Source organism: Panthera onca, chromosome A3, assembly GCF_046562875.1.
Source record: "Panthera onca isolate mPanOnc1 chromosome A3, mPanOnc1 haplotype 2, whole genome shotgun sequence".
In the NCBI taxonomy this organism is placed as follows: domain Eukaryota; kingdom Metazoa; phylum Chordata; class Mammalia; order Carnivora; family Felidae; genus Panthera; species Panthera onca.
Window position 1 is genome coordinate 47288409 of NC_138341.1, and position 27366 is coordinate 47315774.

General features: G+C 35.9%; 1 protein-coding gene and 1 pseudogene across 1 annotated transcript in view; one reads left to right on the forward strand and one right to left on the reverse strand.

Moving 5' to 3' along the window:
• The window catches only part of LOC132688163 (large ribosomal subunit protein uL10 pseudogene), a 40471-nt pseudogene extending 16017 nt beyond the window's left edge, over positions 1 to 24454 (reverse strand).
• LRRTM4 (leucine rich repeat transmembrane neuronal 4) overlaps positions 1 to 27366 on the forward strand; it is a 706981-nt gene that overhangs the window by 283236 nt on the left and 396379 nt on the right. The window lies entirely within an intron of this gene.

A 27366-nucleotide genomic window follows, 5' to 3' on the forward strand; every position in this document is an offset into this window, starting at 1 on the left:
TACAAAGTTGAGAAGTCAGTTGGATAAAGAAGTATGCAGTTTGCAGAAGAGGTTGAGGCTGGAAATACAAAGGCATTATTCATTGATTACAAGTGGAATTCAAAGTCATGGAACAGTCTGAAATTATCTGAAGAATGAGTATAGGGAAGTATATAGAAGGATCAAATATTAGGACACTATAACTTTACAGTTTATGAATTCAAGTATAATCCAACAAAGGAAAATAAGGAGGAGTCACGAGTAAGGTAGGAAAAGAACCAAGAATGTGGTATTCCAGAAACTAGTTAAGAAAGGGTTTCAAAAGAGGGAGAGGACATGATCAGTCCAATCCTGCTCCTAGGATGAGTAATATAAGGATAGAGGAGTGGTGGAAACATGGTGATGAGTAAGGAGTTTTGCTGGATAATTGGGAATTTTCATTAAAAGGAGGAAAGAGTTAAGTAATCAAAGAGCACCATCACTAGTCCTCTTGGTTCACGGGGAGAAACCTCATGGAGACAAGAGAAGTAGCAGATAGATGGATCTTTTGATGCACATTCATTCTAAAGTGACTCCCAGGAGGCCAGCAGGAATGGACATCAGATTACAAGTGAGGAAACCTGCCTCATGGCTTTGGGAATTTTCTGCTTCTTTAAGAAATCATTAGTTCTTCTGATATGAACAGGAGCAGGACACAAATACATTTGGGCAGAAATTGGCTGCATGCCATTCCTGCTATAACTCAGCTTTAATTGCTGGGTATAACACCAGCTCTTTCCCTTGGGTGAACAGTGAGAAAGCCCTACTGTGTGCCAAGTGCTGAGCTTGTAGCTGTGATGTAAAAAGTTGGCAGCAAGATTCCCCACATTAGGATGTGCAGGTAGAAAATCATCAGATCCTCCTCTGGCATGATCAGGTTAGCTGAATCTCAGTTTTTGTGGCTGTCCAGGATTGAATACCTTACTCACTGAGCTCTGTCCAATTTCCATGCAGTTTTACAGAAAGACTATCCTTCTTTTTTTTTCTTTCTTTCTTTTTTTTTTCCTGAGTGATCAGTCTGTAGGAGATCATTCTGGGATAGGTTAACTCTTCTCTCTCAAGATGGGACAAAAACAGATTGGAATGGGTTCAAGAGAGAAAGGGAGGACAAAAAGTGCAGTTAAAAAGTATAGATAGTACTTAATGTAAATATAAAATTATTATGTGGAAAAATTGAAATTTGATGGAAGGATCATGGATTTGGACAGCGTCCACCTTTGTTAAAATCTTAGACCTATTATGGAACATGAACAAAAAGTTGAATCTTTTTTTTTCTTAATTTTCTCCGATTTTCTCTGACCAGTAATGCATTGCGCTATAAGAATCTATAAGCATGTACTGTTTTAAAACCAAGTTAATATTAAATTTAATAATAATAACAGTATCTTTATGACCTTTATATTTTATTTTGCCTGATAAGTCCCATACGATGCTTATAAATTAATTACTATTTAAATAGTAACATTAAAAAGAAACAAAGTAGTCCTGTGATATCTCCATGTGTAAAAAAAAAATAATGTAGGCATATGGATAAGACACAAACAATAAAGTACAACCATATATCTTTTTTTTTTTAATGTTTATTGATTTTTGAAGGAGAGAGACAGAGCATGAGTGGGGGAGGGGCAGAGAGAGAGAAGGAGACACAGAATCTGAAGCAGGCTCCAGGCTCTGAGCTGTCAGCACAGAGCCCAATGTGGGGCTCGAACTCACGAGCCATGAGATCATGACCAAACCTGAAGTCAGATGCTTAACCGACTCAGCCACCCAAGCGCCCCAGTACAACCAGTAGTTGCCATGTCACACTAAATACTCTTAAAGTTGTAAAACAAGTGGGAAATAAAGATTAGAAAGCCCTACTATGTGCCAGGCCCCATTAGATTGATTTCACTAAGAAACTACTCTGGAGTGGTTTTATAATTAAATTGACTTACCTTTATTGTTGTACAACACTGTCCTTGTGATGTAAAAAAGAAACAAGACTACTTGATTAATTGGTAATGTAAAAATCACAATTGCTTTCACCTATTTATTTTTTGTTCCATTGTTTCCTCATGGTTTCCCTCCTGTTCAATGACTCCTTGGCCTCTTAGAGTCCTTTTTTGTAGAAATTACATTGAATCATGTATTAAATTATATTTTTAAACTTTCAAAATATGCTCATTAGTGCTAAATTTATTCCACTCAGCAAAAACCCCTTGGCAATAATATTAAAATAAAATAAACATTGAGTGTGAGCTATGGCAATTTGGAAATTCATAAAAGTGCAATTTTCTTTCCTTTTGTTTCTTGGAGGCTGTACATTAAATTTGTAAAGCAGATTGCTGCTAACACTTATAAAACTGGGGTTGGGGGCAAGAAAAGTGATGCTGGCATTACTCTAGGAAGTCAGGTAACAGCTAGCAATGAGAACCAGAAAACCAGGTGGCAATGCCATTAACCCAGTCAGCCTGGCCCTGGTTATCGCTGGGAATAGCTGTCAATGGAGAATATAATTCCTTAACTTTCCATCCAGTAAAGTATAAGGCAACACATTGAAAATATAAGCTGGAGCACAGGATAAGAATTATTGATGTTGAAGAAGAGGATTTGGTTAGGATCTTAGAAGCATAGTGTACACACTCTGAAGTCCATCATCCTCCTAAAATTACTCAAGTTATTAGTGCATTCTCCCTGTGCCTCTGCAACCAATTCTATTTTTAGCATAATATTCTACCCAGTTGTGTTCATATTTAGGGATTCAAAGTATGTCAAAAGACAGGTTTATGAAATATATGTGTGCCTTGAGAAGAAACTGTCTCTGAGAACAAGTGTTTTGCTTATTAAGCTCAGCAAATGAATTTTATTTATTTGATTTGTGAGAAAATTTTATACCACTTCTCAAACTTTTCTTAAATACTATTAAGTCCAAGGAATTGTTTTAGGCTTGTGTAAGACATATATTGTCCTATCTATAATAAACTTCAGCAGAAATATTAGATGATAGAAAACAAACACTAATGATAAAACTGTGTGCTTATTCATTTTAATTGGGAATGTGGAGCATAAATGGACCAATATATATTTCTATGCTCTAGAGGCAAAGATATTGAACTATTAATATAAATATTAAAAATGGGTAGAAGTTATGTCTGATCATTCCTAATTTTAATTTTTGCTTTGTGATCTTTAATCCTGATTTTACCCAGAGAAGAAGAGTGGAAGGAAAAAAAAATCCACTGATGGTTAAAGATTAAAAGTATTGCCTTGTTCAAATCATTTTAAATGATATATATGATATAAGAATTGCAATGGGTCTTTGAATTTTGTTCTTTATGATTTCAAGAGTCTTCTAAATTATCTGGAGTAAACAAATATGGATCTCTTTAGAAGATAAAAGTATTTGAAAATATAAACAATAAATAATTATAAAATATATAACTTTAACATTTAAAAAATATTAAATAAAACAAGTATACATTTTTCACATTCTTTTTTTTACTACCATGTAGTGAGAATGAATTGCTTATCAAATGTAATAGTTACTATTGATTTTCACAGAGCTGTTTGATGTCATTTCTGTACATAAATAATATATACCTCTGTTTTCTCTGTAAAATATTATGTTTTAATATGCTTATTTGTACCAAAAGCAAAGACAAAATGATTTAGACAACTGAAGTCAGTTTCAGGTACATTTTTTTTTCTCCCTAGATAAATGTAAGCTTCAAGGTCATGGCCATATTATGTATTTCATCTATTTTCACTGTAGCATGTATAGGTCTAGGCAAATAGTAATTACTTATTTACAGACAGTGTATAATTAAAATGTGTATAACCATTATTAATTAACTCTATACATTTATGGAGAATTGTGAGACTAACACTGCCCCACAGACAGTAAGCTCCCTACTGTTTACCTAGCAAGTACTCAATAAATATTCATTGAGGGACAAAAAGAAGGGAAAATATGTGTACACACTTAGAGGAGCGACAGACACACCATAGACAATTTAGGAATATTAGCTGTTGTTATTGTCATTAAAGTGAGTTCCCTGAAGTCACACAGCTGCCAAGTGGCAAAGATGTGACTCACATCCTCATATTATTTTCTGGCAAACTTCACTTTCCATCATGGCCAAGCCTGAGATGACTAAATCTTAGGGAAGTATTTACATAGTATTAAGGATCTTCCCATGCTCTTCTTAGACCTGTTGTAGACATGAGAAATAATCAAAAGTTATCAGTACTGTAAACAAGGGTAATGTATGTTTGCTTACCACATGTACCCACGTGTTAAATCATGGTCTTCTTTTTTCCAATGGATTTCCTGACTGGGAGAGAGTGCTGTATGAATTCAGATATCTAGGGGAAGGGACTTGAGGGCTCCAGGTATCTTTCATTCTAGTAGACTTGGCAGATTATGCTCTTTGACCAATAATTCCAAATGGTGACGAGTACCAAACCATTATGTATGCAAAATAAATACAAAGGGGACCTGACAATGTAAGCCCTATCTTTCTATGGTTCTTCAGTTGCTCTTATCACAAAATCAAGTCTCCCAAATCCATATACATTGAGAGAAATATAGCTGATGCTCATCTTTATCCAAAGAATTCAATGAAGTGTCTGGCTAAAAATTATATGACTCCTCTTGCCTCTTTTATGATATTTCATCTAAGAGGAATGAATTTTCACCATGCATAATTATTTATCAAGAAAGAATTCTTGGGGCTTCTGGGTGGCTCAGCCAGTTAAGCATCCAACTTCAGCTTATGTTATGATCTCACGGTTTGTGAGTTCGAGCCCTGTGTCGGACTCCATGCTGGCAGATCAGAGCCTGGAGCCTGCCCTGGATTCTGTGTCTTCCTCTTTCTGTCCTCCCTAACTCACACTCTCTCTCTCTCTCAAAAATAAATAAACATTAAAAAAATTAAACAAAGAAGAATTCTTGGGTAAAAATCTGACTTTAACATTATTCATAGGAATTTCAACACACCACAATTCTGTGGTATTCTGGCAATGCCCAGCACTTATGAGGCATTATATTTTATTTCTTTACCTTCTCATCTTCCCCACTTTGTTTTGTGTCCCTTGAGGGCAGGGGTCAATTCTTTTCTTTTTAATCTCAATATTAATAATGGTTTGTCCAGTATCTGGTGCTCCTTAGTCAATGAAGGCATCACATATTTTACACAAATAGCATTTCAAAAGCCACCTTATCCAAGCTTACTGAAATTGTTGTTCACATGAAGCTGGATATACAGCATTAACTGCTTATGTGGCTACAGCTAGGAGAAATGTTCGGTAATGCAATAAACTAATGGTTTCAGATATATGGGAGACATAGCTGAAATATCTCCAAGTCTTTTTTTTTTTACCTTGGATATCATTTGTCCTTCATTAAATATTGAACAGGACTTAAAACCACTTCCAATATTACAGAGCCAATAAAAATAAATAAATAAAGCAAAACACAGAGTAGAGATACAGAGAATTAAGGGAGGTGTAATTTCTGGGGTAAGAAAGTTTTCCCCTACCCTTTTTGTCCTTACCTTGTAGAAAGCTCATATTGAAATAAAAGATCTGAATACGTATCCAAACTAGCCTAACTCTGAGCAATGTTTTTTTTTTTAGGAAAAATAGAGTCAATTTTGTTTAACATTATTGAGCTTCTCTCCTATGTTGGGTGCTATGCATGAGTATAGTAGCCAACAAGGGAGGCATGGTCCCTAATGTAGTGATACTTTACTGTATTTATTTGGGAATTAAGGTATATAAGATATGTATGTTCCATGCCATCATTAAAAATAAAGAGTAAAACAGATTACTATATGAAAAAGATTATGCTAAATTATTAATTTTTGGTTGATGAAGATAAAAAGCCTTATAATTTATCTGTAAATGACATAAAAGTACTCAGAAAGGAAAGAAGCAATCTCAAAATAGGTGTGTTGGGACAAGGAACACTATAACAGAGCAATAAATGAAGCAGAACGAACATGACCCAAAAAACGCACAGTCATGTTTGCCTTGACACTTCTAGCTCTGGTTTAAATTAGGAATAATTTGAACTCAATTCAAGAAACACAATTTATATTATCTGCAAATTATCTTCAAATTAATGGCTTAATAAATACATGTAGTTCATTCTGTGATGTACCTCAAGTTATTCTCAGTATAAATGATACATAAATCATATAGATGTTATTAAATATTAACATATCTAATAGGTTATCTTCAAAATTCTGGTACTTAGAATAAGCAGATTAAGGAAACAAAAGTCTCAACAGAAAAATAAAATGGTTGGTAGCAATAGTTGTACATCAAAGTCACTTGAAGAATTTTTAAGAAGAAAGCAATCATGTCTGGATACCAGTCCAAAACTATCCCTGGAAATCCTGACTCATTGGCCTGGGGTGCTCCTCCCAGTTTTTCAAAAAGACTCTTCATGTGATCCTGATGCACATGTAAGTTTGAAAACCTCTGAAACATGCCTGCCTTATGTCACGTGTTAGCTTTTCCGATAGAAAACACAAATTTAGAAGACTCAGTTTTACCTGCTAGGTGAACAAGCTATCTTCAAGGGAGAAATTTTAAGTAAATACTGCAATTTACAAATATATCATATGTATCCTAGAATAAGCCCATTGTTATTTCTTCTAATTCTTCTTTATTTGCCTTGCCTTTGATTTACTCTATGCACAAAAAAATATAAACTCTCACTTATTTTCAAATATCTGGGATTCCTTTTGCAAACTAGGTCCACCATAGTCTTCCCTGTCATATTCTGACAATGGTATTAAGCAAATTTCACCTCACTGTTTGTCTAGGACAATTTCCATTACCTCTTTGAAATCCCAGAAATGCTTTACAAATCGTCGTTCTTGCTTATCCAAGTCCTAGTCGTATTTCTGTGAGAAGGCTTTTCAAAGCATCATAGTCCTCAGCTTTTCTGCAAGGAGTAGAATCTTCCCCTCTTTATTTACATACTAGCTCCAGTGGTCCACATGAAACATAGCAAGGACTAGGAATAGGGATCAAACAATGCATGGGGAAGGGAATGTTAGAGTTGACCAATGATTTGCTGATGTTGCCATTAGTATTAATAATTCTAAGGGAAAATGGCAGTTATAAAGATATATCCATTATTTCAAACTTTTCATTAATTAAGACGGCATGAGCAGTTAAAATCTATGAGGTTTTACTATAATTGACATTGTTCAGCAGTGGCAATTAAAATTAGTCATTCCAAAGACACTTGACAGGCCAAAGTTCAATTAAATTTTCAAAGAAAGGAAGTCTGGATGTTTAGCCAGTTCTGAAACCAGTTTTCATCTATGATGAATGAAAAAATGCCTCATAAGTGCTTCACATGAAAATGATAGGCACTGAGCATCAGTTTTACCCCAAAAGTAAGGCTTCAATTCACTTGTGCTCTAAGTGTGATAGAATAAGCCAATTTGTGTTTAATGAGGAGATGCCAAGAATAGTTAAAGAAAAAAAAGTAGGTCATAATTCTATCCTGTAAAAATATGGTGTTAGACTACCTAATTAGCCCATGACATTTTCTTAAAGGCAAGTGAGGCATCTGGTCATAGAAGTGTCCAATTGTACCACATAACTTTGAAGTGTATTTTGGGCAAACTATTCTTCTCGTTAATGAAGCATCAAAAACACCTTTCTACTCCGTGAAGGCCACAGGTTTTAAGGGTGACTCCTTTTCCCCTGAACTAATTTCCTTCAAAACCTTCTTCTGCAATCATTTTTTCTTTCTTCTTTCCTTGCATTTTCCTACTTAAAATATGCCTTTTAGTACATAACTAATAGTGCTTGAAGTTCTAAAGCTCATGTTGTTAAATGAAGGAATCATATTGTTAAAACATAAGATTTGCTTATGTTAATTGATAAAGTAGTGGCCATGCAAAATTGATTACTTTAATCCACATCTGGAATTTGTGGATAGTCCATATCAGCCTACTAAAAGGAGACTTTTGGAAAGTTACTAGGTATAACATAAGCCGATTAAATTATATAGGAACTTTGATTTTATTTATTACAAAGAAAGCAGACTCTAGATTATTTAGTAAAAGATTTTGTGGATACCTCACAGAGTACTGTCACCCTCGAGTAAATATGAGAGACTTCTTTAGGATGCCAAACATCACAATACCTGTTTATTTCAAGAAAGGAATATATTCTGTTAGAATTATAAATAAATACTTTTTGCAGAGAATAGAGTAACAGATGGCTGGAGATGATTGTCCATATCAGTGAGTTAGCAACAGTTAAAAAATACTTCTATAAAATATTAATTTTGCCACTTACCTCTTTTTCATATTGTACTTAAGGGAGGATTTAGTAACACAAGCATTGCATGTGGCATGAAAAACCAGGAATGCAGTGAGTTAAACCATCTCATAGATAATTTTCTATTGAAAATGGTAAAGTAATTTGCCATTTTGAAGCCAATTTTAGAGAAGTGTAAGTTCTGTTGTTGTACAGAATAATTATCATTGTGCTGAAGATGTAAGCTAATAAAGAAACAATAACCTCATTTATGAACCTGCTGTGCATCTGGCGTGGAACTGGACAATACATACAGCATATCATGTAGTAATAGTCACACTTAGGCAAAGAAATATTATCATACCTACTGTAAAAATAAAGAGAATCTGAATGTCAACCAAAATAATAAGGCATAGTTAGGACACCAACATGGGTCTCTTTACTTCCCAAGCTATCACTTTCGTCCCATGCATTTTTTATGGGTCCCTCTTTTCATTATGTTACCCACACATTAAAACTATGTTGTGATATGGCCTCCACATCAGATCATTAACTGTTTTTTTTTAAGATCATTAACTCTTTTTTTTTTTAATTTGTTTATTTTTGAGAGAGAACTTGCACACCCCCATGAGTGGGGGAAGGAAGAGGGAGAGAGAGAATCCCAAGCAGGCTGTGCACAGAGCTGAATGCAGGGCTCAATCCCAGAACCATGAGATCATGACCTGAGCCAAAATCAGAAGCTGGACGTTCAACCGACTGAGCCATCCAAGTGCCCCTAGATCATTAATTCTTAAGTGAAGGCAAAACTTAATATTTTGTTTGTTTGTTTTGTTTTGTTTTTTGGTTTTTTGTTTGTTTGTTTGCTGGAAAATCAGACTTTCACTTTGACTCAGTGTATAAGCTCAGTGGGAAACCTCGGTCATCCCACAGGGGGATTCAGGTGTCTGTAGTAAGACCACTTAACATGATTTCTACCCTCTTTAACAACTTTTAACTGCACAATACAAGGGTGTTAACTGTAGGAATGATGTTGTGCTGAGTTCCTACATTTCAGTTTTCTCTAACACTCAGTACATAGCTTTTTATTTCAGGAGCTTAATGGCTGATTGACATTTTAGCTCCATATTCATTTCATACCTCTTTCTGTCTGCCCTATTACTAGGATAGATGAAGTAAAGCATTTCTCTCTCTGGTGGAGTTCCATAAAACAAAGGATCTATTACATTTTTCCAATAACCCTCGAGTCTCTCTAGCATATCTGAACTGAAGCTAGCTGTCAGAATAGGATACTCTCAACCTATCCCTTTAGTCCCACATGGGTTCTAAGAATCCTGAGGTTGGGTGTTAGGGACCTACTGAAAAAGAACAGCTCATGAAGAAGTCTTTCTTTCCTTTTTCTGGAAAATAATCTAGGGCCTGCTTGAAAATTCGGGTACACTATGATAATAGTAGCTAACATTATTGAAAGTGTACCATGTGCCAGCCACTCCTCCATGTGCCATATATATATATAAATCCATCCATTCTTAATAACAACCCCAGCTCCTAGGTGTCAGATTGGCAATGTTCTTCAGATTGGCAATCTGAGAAGAGAGTATGTCCCTAATTAGCAAATAAAGTTGATGTTTACAGTATTTAAAACAAAATGAAAATGATATTTAAGAATGTCATACTTGACAGAATCATCTACTAGTGTCTTTTATTTCCTGGTATCATTTGCAGGTCTTAACTGGTGTTGATGAGAGTTGCTATGATGCTAATTCAGAACAATTAACTTTGATTAGTAGATCAGTTTGCAACCTTGAAGTTAAATTTTGACAGATAAAAATCTTCAAATAGTATATATTCTGTATTTTTAATGAAGCACAGTGAAGTTCATTATGTGATCAGTGGGTACAAAGAAGTAAGTTACTTGTGTGGAAACTGTAGCTCATTCCCAAAATGTTTTATTTCTCCTTATTCTCAAAGACTATGTACACAAAAGAAATACAAGACTTTTTTTTTTAACCAAGAAAAAGACTGTATAAACAGTTGTACTAGAAGTAAATTATACCTGACGTATACACCAACCACTTTAGAGTTTTTCTATCAGGCACAGCGTGGTATAGTGAGGAGCAGATACTCTCAAATAAAGTAACAGATTGGGGTTCTCAGAGTAAAGATCTTCTTTGACTTATGGTTGGAGTTGCATCCTGATACATACATGCTAAGTTGAAAATATTATAAGTTTAAAATACATTTAGAACTTTTAACCTACCAAACATCATCATTTAGTATAACCTGTCTTAAACATACTAAGAACAGTTACATTAGCATACAGGAGGGCAGTCTACAGCCATACTACCCTGAACGCGCCCAATCTCATCTGATCTCAGAAGCTAAGCAGGGTCGGGCCTGGTTAGTACTTGGATGGGAGCATACAGGAGGGCAAATCATGTAACACAAAATGTATTTTATAATAAAGTATTGAATATCTCATGTGATTTATTGAATATTGTACTGGAAGTGAAAAACAGAGTGGTCATATGGGTACAGAATGGCTATAGGTGTATGAGTTGTTTACCTTCATGACTGTAAGGATGACTGGGAACTATGGCTTGCTTGCACTTCCTGGCATAAGAGAGTATCATATCCCTTATTGGTAATCGAGGAAAAGATAAAAATTCTAAGTACTGTTTCCACTGAATGCATACTGCTTTCACATCATCATAAATCTTAACAACTGTAAGTTAAACATCATAACTTAGGGACCATCTGCAGTGCTATAATTTATCAGGTATTTGATGTAAGGAGGTTGGCTTTTTCTCACGTGTAAAACAGGAATACACATACTTATTATGTAAGTTAATTATCAGGATTACATAAAGGTAATATAAACCTCTTAGTATTAATTTAGTAATAGTTCCATAAATTCTAAAATGGATTTACATTTTCACAGATACTCTTCTGTATGTTATTATCATTACATTAACTATTTTTATTTTGTTAAATAATCAACCCAGAATAATGTTGTTTTCTAAAAGTCTATTTTATTTCTTTTTCAGAAAATTCATTGTTAAGAGTATAAAAACCATGGATTTTGTATGTTAATTTTATATCCTGCAACTTTACTGAACTCATTGATTAAATTTAGCAGTTTTTTGATTGAATCTTTAGGATTTTATGTATATTAAATCATGTCATCTGTAGACAGTTTTACTTCTTCCTTACCAGTTCTAATACCTTTTCTTTCTTTTTCTTGCCTTATTGCTCTAGCTAGGACTTCTAGTACTTTATTGGGTAAGAGTGGTGAGAGTGAGCACCTTTGTCTTGTTCTTGATCTTAGAGGAAAAGCTTTCAAACTTTTACCGTTGAATATGATGTTAGATGTTGGCTTGTCATAAATGGCCTTTAGAATGTTTATATATGTTCTTCTATGCCTAAATTGCTAAGAGATTTTATTATGAATGGATGTTAAATTTTGTCAAATGCTTTTTCTGCATCTATTGAGATGATCATGATTCTTTTTTTATTCTTTCATTCTATTGGAGTGATATATCACATTGATCTATTTGCATATGTTAAGCCATCCTTGCATCCCAAGCATAAATACCACTTGATCATGGTTTATAATCTTTTTATGTGCTGTTGTATTCTGTTTGCTAGTATTCAATACAGAATTCTTGCATATGTATTCATCAGAGATATTGATCTGTAGTTTTCTTTTCTAATAGCATCATTTTCTGATTTTGGTTGCAGAATAATGCTGGCCTTGTAAAGTGAGATTGGGAATGTTTCCTCCTCTTTGATTTTTTGAAAGAGTTTTACAAAGATTGATGTTAAGTCTTTTTTAAGTGTTTGGTTAAATTCACCCATGAAGCCATTTGGTGTGGGGCTTTTCTTCTCTTCGGTGGAAGATTTTTGATTATTGATTCAATCTCCTTACTAGTAATTGATATATGTAGATTTTTTTTAATTTCTTTGTGATTCAGTCTTGCTAAATTGATGTTTCTAAGAATTTTTCCATTTCTTCTAGGTTGTCCAGTGTGTTAGCATATAGTTGTTCATGGAAGCCTTTTATGATCTTATGATCCTTTTAATTTCTATAGTATCAGTTGTAATGTCTCTTTTATGATTCATAATTTTGTTGATTTGAGTCCTTTTTCTTTTTTCCTTGGTCATTATATCTAACTAAGGGTTTGTTAATTTAGTTTTCCTTTAAAAAGAATCAACTGTTAGTTTGGTTAATCTCTTCTATTGTTTTTCTGTTCTCTATTTTATTTATATTTATATTTATATTTATTAATCTTTATTATTTATTTTATTCTGCCTTCTTTGTGCTCAGTTTGTTATTCTTTTGCTAGTTCTTTAAGGCCTAAATTTAGGTTTTTATTTAGAATCTTTCCTGCTTCTTAATGTAGGTGTTTATTACTATGAACTGCTTTTCTGCACCCTATAAGTTCTGGTATGTTGTATTTTCATTTTTGTTTGTCTTAAGAAACTTTTTTATTCCCTCTTTAATTTCTCTTTTGACCAATTTGTTGTTTAGGAGAGTGTTGTTTAATTTATATGCATTCATAAATTTTCCAGTTTTCCTCTTGTTATTGATTTCTAATTTCATGCCATTGTGGTTAGAGAAGTTACTTGGTATGATTTGAGTCTTCTTAAATTTGCTAAGACTTCTTTTGTAGCCTAACATTTAGTCTATAATGGATACAGAATCCATTTTTTCCTTATTGGTGCTCTGTATGGATAATCTATTCATTGTTAATAGTGGGACATTAAATTCCCCAACTATTATTGTATTACTGTTTATTTCTCCTTTTAGCTATGTTTTTGCTTTATATATTTAGGTGCCCTAATGTTGGGTGCGTACATTTTTATAATTGTTATATCTTCTTGGTGCTCTCATCCCTTTGTCATTATATAATGATTTCTTTGTCTATTTTTTCCATTTCAGTTTAAAATTGATTTTGTCTTTTATAAATATACTTACTCCTGGGTTTTTTTGTTCATTTGTTATTTGTTATTTTTGTTTTTTGTTTTGCTTATCATTTGTTTGAAATTTCTTTTTCCATACCTTCATTCTCAGTCTGTGTGTGTCTTTAAGGCTAAAGTGAGTTTCTCATAGGGAGCATATTGTTGGATTTTTAAAAATCCATTTAGATATTATATGTCTTTTAATTGGAGAATTTAATCCATTTACATTTAAAGTAATTATTGATAGGTAAGGACTTACTGTTCTCATTTCGTTCATTGCTTTCTGGCTGTTTATTAGATCCATTGTTCCTTGTTTCTTATCCTACTATCTTTTTTTGTTTGTTTGTTTTGATGACTTTTGGTTTCAGTATGCTTTGATTTCTTTATTGTGTTTTGTATATAATTATGACAGGTTTTTCCCCGTGGTAACCATAAAGCTTATGTAAAATATCTTAAACTTTAACACCTGATTTTAAATTGATAACTTCAGTAAAGTTTGTAAATGTTATACTTTTACTTTTCCTTGCCTCACATTTCAGGTTATTGCTGTTATTTTACATGTTTGTTTGTTTTACTGAGTAATAATAGATTATTGTTATGGTTATTTTTACTATGTTCTTTTTCTAACTTTTAAAGTAGAATTGTAATTATGATTATACAGCACTATTACCCTATTGCAAAATCTATGACCAAATATTTATACTATCTTTTTGTTTTCATAATGTTAATTAGCATTCTTTTACTTTTGCTCTAAGAGTTTTCTTTTTATTGTGTTCTGTAATTCCCATAGGTTGGCTTTTCATTCTTTTTTGTTCTTTTTTTCTTTTTGCTCCTGTGACTGGATAATTCCCAATGTCCTGGTCCTCCAGGTTGCTGATTCCTTCTTCTGCATGGTCAAGTTTACTTTTTAAATCCTATTAGATTCTTCAGTTCAATGATTGTATTTTAAACTCAAGAATTTCTGTTTGTATTTTTTTTATTAATGTTTGTTTATTTCTGAGAGAGAAAGAGAGACAGAGCATGAGTGGCGGAGAGATAGAGAGAGAGGGAGACACAGAATCCGAAGCAGGCTCCAGGCTCTGAGGTGTCAGCACAGAGTCCGACCAGGGCTCGAACCCATTAACTGGGGATATCATGACCTGAGTCGAAGGCAGACACTTAACCGACTGAGCCACCCAGGCACCCCAAATTTCTGTATTTTTTGTTTGTTTGTTTGATGTTTGCTATTTCCTTGCCACACTTCTCATTTTGTTCATTCATTGCTTTTTAATTTTGTTTAGTTGTCGGTGTTTTGTAGTTCAATAAACTTTCATAAGAAGATTATTCTGAATCTTTTGACAGTTCACAGATTCCATTTCTTCAGGGTCAGTTTTTAGTGCTTCATTTATTTCCTTTGATGGTGTCATATTTACTTCATTTTTCATGATTCTTGATTCATTATATTGGTATTTGTGCATTTGAGTGAAGGGGCTCCTCTTCCACAGGTTTGCTTTAGAAGAGACATTTCTTCACCTCATGCTCAGTTTAAGTTTCTGGGTATAGATACTGGTAATGTCCTTAGGAAGGTGGGTCCTGCTATTATGGCCTATTTTTGGGTGAGGCAGCTGTTCCAGCTCTGACGCTGGGGATGGGGGTTGTAACATTTCCAGAAAATAGTTGGATAAGACTGTTGAATTTTTTCCCCTATCCAAGTGAGGTTGTAGGATGTATGTCTGGATTTTCTGGCTTACTAGATGGTCGGGACTTGGTACCATATTCAGTACCAGACAGAGCTGTGAATTAGCTTCCCTGTCTTGGCAGGACAGCAGGACAGAACCCAGACCTGTACAGCTTGTGGTTTGGGGACCTGAATCAGGCCAGAGTGTGCATTGAATTCCCTTGTCAGGTGAAGCTACCAGTTTGACTCTGAAGGTGGGGAAAGTCATCATCTGTGTTCTGTTCAAGTGCTACTGTGGATAGGGATTTTAAACAGGCTATGTTGCTTCCAATGTGCTTTGGTTAGGTTCCCTGGCCAAATAAGTTGAAGGCTGTATTCAGAAATGAATGAATGGGACTACAAGTTAGATTCCCTGCCTGGGGGCAGTGGGAGATGCAGCTCTAAAGCCAATAAAGCTCTGTGTTGTCTTAACCCCAGCCTACCCACATACCAAGTTCCATGACTAAATAAGACCATTGGCTTTGTTTGGCAAGCTGTTTGTTTTGCCTTTCTGTCTCTTGGCTTGAGTGCTACTGACCTCTACAGTGTCCAGGTGTTGTCTCTGGCCCTTCTGGTCAGGTGGAGCAGAAAGACACATTCTACAGTAGGTAGGGCAATGTCTCACCTCCCTTGCCTGGGAATGGGAGGAATGGGCCACTCCAGGCTATTTTCAATTTACCGAATAGGTTCTTTGGTTGGAAGGGGCTGGGAGCCACCCTCAGCATTGGCTATGTATTAATACCCCTGCCTGTGCATAGCATAGGAACATCCACATTTGATAGTAGCTCAGTTCTGGGGACAATCAGCTTTGGGCTTCACTGCTTCTAGGAATTGTCTTTAGCCCTTCTGGTCAGATGGGGCTGGAATGTACTCTCCACAGTGGATGGTTCTGTGATTCAACTCCTTTCCTGGAGGTGGGTAAACTGGGCTGTATGCCAGCAAACTTCAGTATCTGAATCAGGTAAATGTGCACCTGCTGAGTTCCCTGGTCAGAATGGATGCCTGACTTGGTTCTGCAGATGAGCAAAACCTCTGATTGGGGTTACTGCTGAGACAGAGCAGGTATGAACTCTGTCTGCCAAGATACATGTGCTAGTTGTTGAAAGACCCTTCCCACTTCTCCATCACAGATTCCCTGTGGTTGAGCTGTGTACTCTCCCCAGAAATCCTCATGGTGTGAGATGAGACTAGAGGCTCTCACAAAGTGCTCACAACGCTGGGGCTAGTGCTGGTTGTCCCCTATGGGCTCCTTTTTCTGACTGGAGGAACTGGAGGCTCAAGGAGACCTCTCTGATGCTGTGCTGGCCTCGGGGAGGGACAGTGCAGTCAATGTATAGCTGCTTCTCTTTTCTTCTAATGCATTCTGTCTTGGTCTGTGTAGTGCAAGGGGGTGGTAGTACTTCAAACCCACACTCTAGGATTCTTTCAGTGATGTCTTATTCTTAAATAGTTGTTAGTTGTTCTTGTGAGGGGGACAATGTCAAGAACAACCAGTCACCATTTGGCTATGTCACTTATACTCTAAACATCTTTACCTAATAATATCATTTAGTTATTCCAGTAATGCTTCATAGTATCTTGTTTCCTATACACTGAGGTCATCTCCCATACACCCTATGCATTTTTATTTATTTGTGAGAAAAGGAAAAAAGGGAGGTATATTTCATTAACCCTGATATTTATCATTCTATGCATAACACTGGTCAGGTGCTGTCAGTAGTAACAGACATATTAACTCATTGTTTCTATCCACAAAGAGCTTATTACTAAATTGGGAAGAAAATTTTCATAAAAATGTTCATGATAGCACCCAATAATATTTTATGTGTTGCATGGGGAAATTGTGGAATTTCTGTATATATCTGTATATATTATATTATATATTCTGTATATATTCTGTATATATGTAATATATTATATATTCTGTATATATTCTGTATATATCTGTATATATTAATTAAAGGGTCAAATTTTATTCATATTACATTTAGGATAAGATAAAGATTGGTGAAAGATTTGAGTTACCTAAGGAACACCTATGGGAGATTTAACATGTATGTCTTCTTCAGTAGATTTTAAAGTATCAACAGACATGTTGATATGTGAATAGAGTTATGCCACTCCTTCTCTGAACATTTCTAACCTAATAAAATCATTTAGTTATTCCAGTAATGCTTAATAGTGTCTTTTTTTCCTGTTCACTTACACCCCACCAGTATTATTAAAGCAAGCATGATTAGTCAGAGAGAATTCATTTACCTGCTGTACTTTGCTGAAAAGTCTAGTGGTAGGATCAGAATGATCATGATGATAATTATTGAAATCAGCAAGAAATATATACATTTGGTTATCACTGAATACAGATAAAAAGTATTTGATTTTCTTTAACTACAGTGTCTTTAGAATCAAGTAGGAAGTGGATTAGCGATTGGGTCAATCACTTGCCCATTTCTTCTTAAATTCTTTTCCCTTTCTGTTCCCTCACCCAACAGTTTCCTATTACTTTCTACTAATGTAGGCATTGGCAAGAGATTGAGATTAAGAAAATAGGAGAAACCTGAGTACTTCTCATTCTTTCCCCTGCTTTGATGCTGATTTGAGCAGTCTCTGTTTTCTCTTTCATGAGTCTGCCTGTGTATTCCCTGGGTATTCCCTTTGCTATCTTTCTGGTCCCTGTGCTTGGTTTCTGGTAGCTATATCCTTTCTTTGTATTTCTAGCTTTAAAACTAAGGGTGCTTTCTTTTTTTTTTTTTAATTTTTTTTTAATGTTTATTTATTTTTGAGAGACAGTGACAGAGCAGGAGCAGAGGAGGGGCAGAGAGAGAGGGATACACAGAATCCAAAGCAGGCTCCAGACTCCGAGCTGTCAGCGCACAGCTGGACGCGGGTCTTGAACTCACAAACCCTGAGATCATGACCTGAACCAAAGTCGGACACTCAACCGACTGAGCCACCCAGGCGCCCCATAAACTAAGGGTACTTTCTATACTTGTTTCTTTTTGAACTGTCCTACTTCCTCAGTGTTCATCTTTTTAAATACATCTCTATCTAGTTGCTCATTTTATTTTATGAAATTACCTGGGCTCTCTTTCCCTGGATGGACCTTGAGCACTTACAGCGATTCAGAGGGCCTTTTTTCTGATAGAGTTGTTAGTGGAGAGTGACTACACTTTTGCATCCATTGCACTTCCCAGGCAATGGGTGCGCTACTGCATCTTTTACTCCCTTGCTCAGCAGTTGCCTGTACTTACCAGACAGTAGAGGCAGTGCCATTGACTTCTCTCCATGCTCCATATGTGTCCCCTTCTTGAAGCTACAGATTTGAGGAATAGGATGAACTTGCCTGATAGGAGACATAATTCTTCAATATAGGGAAATTATTTGCTGAATGTCATCAGGTCGAACCTCCAAACAAGCTCTCAATTTCTGTTGTAACTTCAAACACATAACAAGATATTGCAAATGCAGGGAGCAAATGGCAGATTAGGAGTCAAATTGAACTTGATTAGAGTTTTATTTTCACCGTTAACCAGCTGTGTGACCTACAGTTATGGGAAGAGAGACAGATAAAGAAAGATTGCTGGGAGAGGAGACTCATTTGAAAGGATATGTAAAATTATTCATGAATATGACACAAAGACAAAACAAAATGATAATCCATCCTTTATCAGAGTAGTAAATTTATATATAAATTGTCTCTTCATTTCTTGAATTATTTTTAATGTTGTTTTGTAACTGTTTCTAAGAATTTTACTTCATTTTAAAGGATTCTATTCTTTCCAGATATTAGCCAGCTAAAGGGAAGCTTTCTAAGGGGGAGGGGAAAGGGAATACAGGAAAAGGGAGACTTCCAGAACCACAGTTTTCCAGACAAGGCAGGACTGGATGAGTTTTGTATTATCATGAGATAAGCAGAGATGCTATTAGTAATGGGACAGTAGAGGTGGGGGGATCACCGTGTGGCTCAGAAGTGATAAGGGGCAGGCTAAAGTAACTTTGTTCTTGGCCTCTCCTTCAAATGCTTAGTCAGTCCCTTGGCATGTTACAAATAATCAGCAACAAAATTAGTTATTATTTCTGTAAATAAAATGCGTCTTAATATATATTTCTAATCTTTGCATATCGTGTCTGACACATCCTAGTGAAAAGTGTAATACTCATAAAAACCAGGTAGATGGCTATATTACTGTATTCTGGGTTGAGAAAAGAAACTTTTGAAACCAGGAGTCAAAGAGTTACTCTGGGAAGAAGCGAGAATTGTAGAATGGGAAGTAGATTTAATAAGGCTTTACTTTTGTGGTCCTGCTGAGTTACTATTATCCAAAACACACAAAAGCTATTTTCACCTTGTTCCTAGTTTCTCCTAATGGCTTTTTCCAGATAAAAGTATTTTCAATGTGTGATTATTGAGGTCAGAGCATTGTTTCAATGTAATTGTTTTTTGTTGCCTTTCATTCCTCTTAGAAAATGGCATAAGAAGATTACAGTTCAGTAGAACCCTTGCCTTTTTTTCCTAAATAAATTAGTTGTAAGTAAATGGTCAGATTGACAACATGTTTGAGTATTGCAACAAGTGAACTTTATTTAAATTGCACTGTTGTTGATAATACCTAGCTCTGAAATATCATCTGTGATTCAAAGGACAGTGACCCTGCCAATACAAGAAGAGTAATGGTTGTGATGTTTGTGCTTTTGCGGTTTGACTGGTATTCAACTGGCTAGTTTTCTTCTTATGTACAAAAGCTTCTCAAACATTACTTTCCTCTGAGTTGCCAACTAGGTGCTAACACTATGGTTGATAAAGCTGCACATTAAAATCACCTGGAGAAATTTCTCCAAACACCCATGTCCAGTCCCTACTTCCAGAGAATTCTGATTTCATGTTTAGGTATGAAGATGAAACAACAGTGTGTTTTAAATTTTTTTTAAAGTTTATTTTATTTTTGAGAGAGAGAGAAAGAGCGTGAGCAGGGGAGGGGCAGAGAGAGAGGGAGACACAGAATCCAAAGCAGGCTCCAGGCTCTGAGCTGTCAGCAGGGAGTCTGATGCGGGGCTGGAAGGAACTCATGAACTGTGAGATCATGACCTGAGCCGAAGTTGGATGCTTCACCGACTGAGCCACCCAGGCACCCAACAACAGTATGTTTTAATGTGCAGCGTGGTTTAATGCGCAGCGAGTTCCTCCTGTAGAGGGAACAATGAAGGGGAGAAAAAGTAAAGATTTTTCTTCTATAATGAATTTATAACCTTAATAACTTGATGAGCAACATCTTAGTTTTGCAGGAAATTGAAATGGAGGGAGCCATGTGAAGAAAAAGAGCTGGTGATCTGGCAGGTTGGGTGTCTTAGACACAGGTAGGGTGGGGAAGGCTGAGTTGAGGGAGATATCAGAGTGGAGATGAGATAAGGAGTGAGGTCTCATGAGGAGAAATCTGATGTTTGGAAGTGAAATTGCAAATTGTAGGTTTGAATCACAGAATTGCTGCATCCCTGAAACAACACGCCAGTTTTTAAATAATTCTATTTTATTGGCATAGTACAAATATTTTATTTGTGTACACTCTTTTATTTGTGTAGTACAAACAGCGAATTGTGTTGATTCATCCCCCAAATATTATTTTAATATATGATGTAAGTACAACTAGTTTTCTATCAAAACTTCCTGGGCTCTTGACCTTGGCATTTCTTAAAGACTACTGAATTGCCCCTGGCTGCATTTTCCACTTAACCTCCATCTTCCATTTTCCACACTGGCAATCACAAGCAATCTGGCTTCTCTGTAAAACCCACAGTTCCGTTCCCTCTCCCTCCATAGATAACCCAACCTCATACTTTCTGAGGTAACTATGGCCATCCCAACTCCTTCTCTAATAGTTGACCAGTATCTCTACCGAAATCTCTACCTCTTCCCTTTGACTCAGTGAGAGGAAGCTGCCTTCCTCCTACAGTCTTCACATTTGCTCTGGATCCCCAGTCCTGCCTGCCCCTTAGGTATCCAAACAGTTACCTTCTTCACAGAATTAATTCCATTTGTCCCTCAAAGTTTTATTGAAACTTCACCTCTGGAGAGGAGGCTTCCAATGATTTAGGTTCTACTGGTGCATGGAAGAGGGCAGGATGGAGGAAGCTAAAGATGCTTATAGCACCTAGTTCTCAGATATAACATATAATTGTTGGTTAAACAACCATATCTATACCCATTAAAAAGAGCAATCATGTCTTCTTCAGCTTTCCCTAACCAGTACCTAGCATGGAACAGAGTATGCAGGAACACTCCCATCTAGAGAGAGAGAAAAAAAAAATAGAACATGATTTGTTTTGAAATAACTGATGGAACATACAATACATAGTTATTTATGAGCCAAAAATAGTAAGAAGAACCTACAGGCCTGCTAAAATCTACACACTGCTCAGAATTGTCAGTGACTGTTATAGGCATTTAAAGGTAATCAAGGAGACCTACTTGTGAAACTTTGTACGGATTTATAACAAATAGCCAAGTGCTGTGAGCTCAGCTCTGCTGTGGACAGTAAGTCACAGCCAGCTTGAGAGTCAGCATCAATTATAACCTCACCCTGATGACACACGCAGCAAGGAGAACAGAAGGTAACATGCAAGTGTGTCCCAAATGTTTTCTGGTGAGAAAACTAAATGAAATCAGGAAAAAAAAACACCAAAATTTTCTAAGTTTCTTCAATATGAATTTCAATTGGTTGCAAACAAAAGAGAAAATGGCAAGTCCCGTTTTGTGTGGAAAGGTTCAGACTCCGAAGAGACATCATGGAAATGATGACTAGCCTTGCCACCTGTGTAGGATAACTTGTGTGGTGGTGCCACATAGTCGGTAGGAGACTTTTCTGTAGGTCAGTAATCTTGGGTTCCAGTTAATATTAGCTATCTTTGATGTGAAATGTGACCTGCACTACCTTAATTAAGGCTGTTTTTATTGATCCGTCAACAAAATCATTTGGGGGATGTTGGAAAATAGAGAACAGTTGGACTGCGGTGTTCAGCCAGAAGGATTTTGAAATCATTATGCAGCATTGAAAAAGAAGCAAAAACTCTAGCAACATCATTATTAAGATGATGTCTGAAGTATATATAGATTGTGTTCATTCAGCATTCATAACAGAATGTGTACATTTTCCTTATAACAGCCATGGTGGTTTTTAATAACCTAAATCATGCTGAAAAGCAAAAACCCATGGGTATCCATGGCAATCAACTAACATCCAAATTGCCATGATGCACAAAGCCTAAAGGATCTTACCCCATCCCATAACCCTTTTATCTTATTTCACTTCATTCTCCCACTTCCTCTTTATGCTCTATCTTCCTTTATGCTCTCCTGGTCCTTTACTTGTGTCATATACACCCTGAGAGCCTTTTTCTGTGCTGTTTCTTTTGTTTGGAATGGTATCCCCCAGATCTTTTCAGTACTAGTAACTTCTCATTGTTCATCTCTGAAATAAAAAGTCATGACTGTCTAATCCAAAATAGCCCTATTCATTTCCTCTCAATCATCTGATTCCCGTTATCCAATATTACTCTCCTCCATGACACCTTTCAATATTGGATATTATCTCGTTTGCCCGGTTTCTTGTTTCTTTGTTTTCTCTAGTTCTCTCTTGAATATAATCTTCATGAAAACAAAAGACCATATTTATCATGTTCACTTTTGCATCCCTCAAATCTAGGATAAGAGCTACTCAAATAGTTGCTGTGTGAATGAATAATTGACTGCTGTAATGTACAACATTTAAACACTTCTTTATTCCAGGACTGGAAAATGTTCATAACCTTCTAATGGATAAGTAATCACCCTTTTGATTTCCAAGCATGGGGAATTATTAAATATTGCAATTAGTTCTGGACTTATGTAATACCAACAGTCTTATGCTTTAGTGTCATAATAATTTCACATTAGACCTAAGTTGGGAATTATCACACCAGTTCTGGGTGCTGCTGGTTTTATATCTGATGGCTTTACTTATAGCATTCTTACCCAAGTTGGGGGATGAGTGGGTAGGTGCACTATGGCAATTGATAGATTAATGTATCCGTTCATTTAGCAACTATTTATTGAATACCTCCTATCTGCCTAGTACTGTGCTTGATATACAGCATAAATTGGAATGAATGACCCCATGGAGTTCATGGCTAATTAAACAGTTCCTCACAATGAATCACAAAAAGCGTTATGATCAGAGAATGACAGAATGTTATGAACACACAAAGCTGAAGCACTTGACTCAAGTTAGCCTGTCTAAGAAAGTTTCCCAGAAGAAGTGGCATCAAACCTGAGACTAAAAGAATAAATAGGAGTTAGTGAATAGAACTAATAGAAGTACCTCCTGGCTTCATCCACCAAATGCAATAATTGCTAGAATCCATTCCTCAAAATGCTTCATTCTATTTCAGGAAGTATTAAATGTGGTTTTCTTTTAAATGTAGCCTACCTTGTTTCCATTTCAAAATCATCATCAACAATCTTTATTCAGGGAATAGTTCTAAACACCTTATATGTTTTATTTAAGTAATCTTTATAACAACCCTGGCATGGTACTAATATTATATTTATTTTACACATGAAGAAGTAAAGTTCCCAATGTTTGACCCCAGCTCATCCAGCTGGTCAGTACCATGTCGTTCCGTTTTCTGCTATACCCTGTGATGTCTGCAATGGACTTAGTTTGCAAGAAGGATATGTTTTGGGTGATAACAGGAGTTACATGTCAGTGTAAAAAAAGGACATTGTGTAATGCCCAGGTCTTTATATTTGACACTGATTTTGTGAATTTCAGGGCATTTCAGATAATGGTACCAGACACTTACCATATAGCTTCAGTTCAGGTCCAGAGTTGCCATAGTGACTTATTCTGTAGCCTAAAGAGAAGGCAGGTATCCTCTACCTCAGGTTACTAAGCAAAAGACCAGTGCTGCCTTGAATTTTAAGTTTCTTCAAGGTATCTTGATGGAACAACATATTTCTTTAATTTAACCTGATAACGTAACATTTTGAGCATAAGAGGGGAGTTACCATACAATGGCTACGCCAGAAGTATGCATCTCCTGTGAATAATATCCACTACCTCTAAATGAAATTTCTATATATGATTCCTTCTGTATCCCCACAGCTTGAAAAACCTTGTCATCAAGATGAAGTCATCACTTGTGTTTGCTAAGCCAATACACTAGATCTCCGTTCTAGAAACACACAACTATTATAACTCAGACTTGAGGCTTTGCACCGTTTTCATCCTCATAGCAGTAATGGGGTGTTGCACCCACTGGGGCTGTTGCCAGATTCTAACACCGATCTTGACCTAAAAGCAATAGATCGTAAATAAGCCATGTCTACTGGATCTCACTTTGTAGTTATATGTGCTGCTCTTCCAACAATAACAGTGTGATCTAGTTCTTGGAATCATTTCCGTTTATGGTTTACCATTCCTTGACCATTTCCAGGACCTTCAAGTTGTATAACATAGCATTTGCCTGGGCCTTTGTCATTGTTGCTGTTGAGTAACCTATTCCTTTCTCTCCTGATAGTGGGAGACCTCATTTGGTCTTGTCAGCCACTATCCAGAGACCTCAAAGGCAACTGGGTAAAAATCATTACTGGAAGGTCTGGATTCCTATTGCCAGACCTTCCATCTTAAGTAATGTTCAAATAGTTTGCTATACCAGTTTGAGATGGCCTATTGTTTTTTTGTTTTTGTTTTGATTTTTCTGGTCACTTGTAAGAACCTATTGCTACTTAGATTTTTCTATGGTTTACTGAAAACTTCTGTCTCAGACGTTTATAGAGACCAGATAGGCAATGTAAATGTGAGAAGCCAGCCAGGTGGGCACTCTGGTGACCTCTGGGCATTTCCAGGGAACTGCAGCTCTTCCGTTAGTGCTCACTCTTACTAGATTTGAACATGATCCTTATTGTTCCATATATTCCGCTTTTCCTTAGAAGATACAAATTTATATATTTATGTGAAATCTCTAATTTTGTAAAATTGGAAACTAAGTCAGAAATTTAAAAAATACCGAGAAGCCAAAAAATAAAATGAAATAGAGCAGAACAACAGCTATACCAACTCTCTGAAATTGCCCTGATAGCTCAGTTTACACCAAAGGATGACATAATTCCAGTCCTGTTCGTTTAGGGTACCACAGTCCTGTAAGATCTTTAGGAACCCAGCTTAGTATGTCTTCGAATCTGTCTTGTCTAGAGAAAATAATTATCCAGATTGCAATATGAAACGGTAACCTGTTTTGGTTGACCACTTCTAGAGAGCGAATTGAAAGGTACAGACATTTATGGATATATACGTTAAACTATGTAGTACCCTGGTAGTACTGTTGTTGATACCACTGCTAATAATAGTAATTGGTAGTAATACCATTTGTAAGGAGTTCTCAGACTTGGGGATGTCAGGGCCAAAATCTCCAGATTTTTTGACATGTCTGAGTTTTTTCCTATTTCAGCTAATCTGATTAAGTTTTCCACTTCACTTTCTATGGAAAGAAAGGGTAATCCTCAGCAGAAGCAATGACTTTAAAACATACCTGGGGGGAAATGAAACATCCAGGATTCCCAGAGAGATTTGATAAGTTTACACAAGTCACTCTCTCCACTATCTGCGACCACTTCTATTTCTAGCACCTTTTTAGCGTTCCTGACAACATTCCCAGTTGAACTGAATAATTTACCCTCTCACCTGACAGCAGCTGTCATTATAAAAATTACCAAGCCAATTCAGAGAGTATCTTCACAATGGGGGGGGAGACTTAAACTTTTAACAACCTTCAAGAAAGCCTAGACTCATCCCCACCTCTTGTCAGCTTGTACATGAACTCATCTTTAGTTGCAAAAAGTTGGCAGATTAGAAGATTATATATGACAGATCTGAAATAGCATTCATGACATTCTTCCCTAGTAGTATCTCTGAAAAGAAGCATAATGAAAAATCATATTTAGAAATTTGGTAAGTACTCTACAAATCGAAGAAGGTTAGGTTTATGGCCAACTATTTATAATCTATTTCATTTATTTATAATAAAAGTCCTAGCAAGCTGTGATTTTTTAATATTACAAGGAGGTTTATTAGAAATGCTATGGAATGTTGCTCCTTTTTGGCATGTATTAGACTTTTGCTTTTATGCTCATTTCATTTATTTCACTAAGGAGCTTGGAAGGACACTAACCTTTTGTTTCGTTTTGAATATAGTCTATCTGCTTGAAAAATTGCTACTTCTTTCTCAGCATTCTGTTTCTGGAGTTGAATTATACTACCCTGTATATGCTAATGATGTATGCTAACCTCTTTGTTTGCCAGAGCTTCTGAAAAAGTTTGGTCAACCAAATTATTATATTTAAGTGATAATTATTTATTTTTCCAAAAATTCAATTAAACACATATATATAACTTCCCATGTCCAGAGATCAGAATTGTAAAGCAAAAGTTAGCACATGGGTTTAGACTAATTCTAGGCAATAGCAACGAAAGATAGCAGTTTGTTCTTGGGCACTCCTGTGATAGATGACTCTCATTTTGGTTTCAGAAACTCTATTTTTGAAAACATACTTTGCAGACCCTTCTTAATACCTATGTAGTTAACCTCTCACCAGCCTATCAGCCACTATACTAGAGTACTATCTGAAGGTTTTTTAATTTCTCTCTTTTTCCTTATTTGTTGTTCATACTTTGAATGTTTCCTCTTTTCTCTTTTTGTAACCCGCTGATTCTAAGCCATGGTAGTATAAAGGATAGCCCTTCTCCAATTACTGTCTTGTTAAAAGCCATAGGTGGTGTTGTATATCTATGTGATGATGTGCTTGTTTACAACTGCCTTCACTGACTTGAAGGGGTTTTACTCCAGGTTTGCTAATATATGCATACAGATGTTTTGGCTAGTGGGTGGGAACAGGAAAGCAGTTGTGGCCAAGTAGAGGGAAAATCCCAAACTCATATTTTATAAGTAGTAAGTCATAAATTACTTAGGATTCTATCCAGCTCTCCCCTACCAGTTTAATGAGGTAAAGGAAGACAGTCATCATATTAAATTATGTCAGTTTTTCTGGGAACAGGTGACAGAACAAATCATTTCAAACTCCCTCATTCTACATTCTAAGAATCCACTGAGGACTGTAACTGCTGACCTTTGTAGCAGCTGAGTTGTAGCTTGGGAAAAAAAATGAGGGAAGATTATATTTCACTGGACATTTTTACCCTAGCTAAAGTGATTCTTATCAACTCCCACCCTATAAAATGTTCTTCTGAGAAGATGGATACATATAATAGAGTCTTCTAGTATGGATATTCATGTTGTTAATAACCGTTTTAGAAAGTTGATTACTTTGTCCAGAACTTGACTAACAAGGGTTTATATTTGAATATGTATATTATGTGTATATGAAAATATTTACA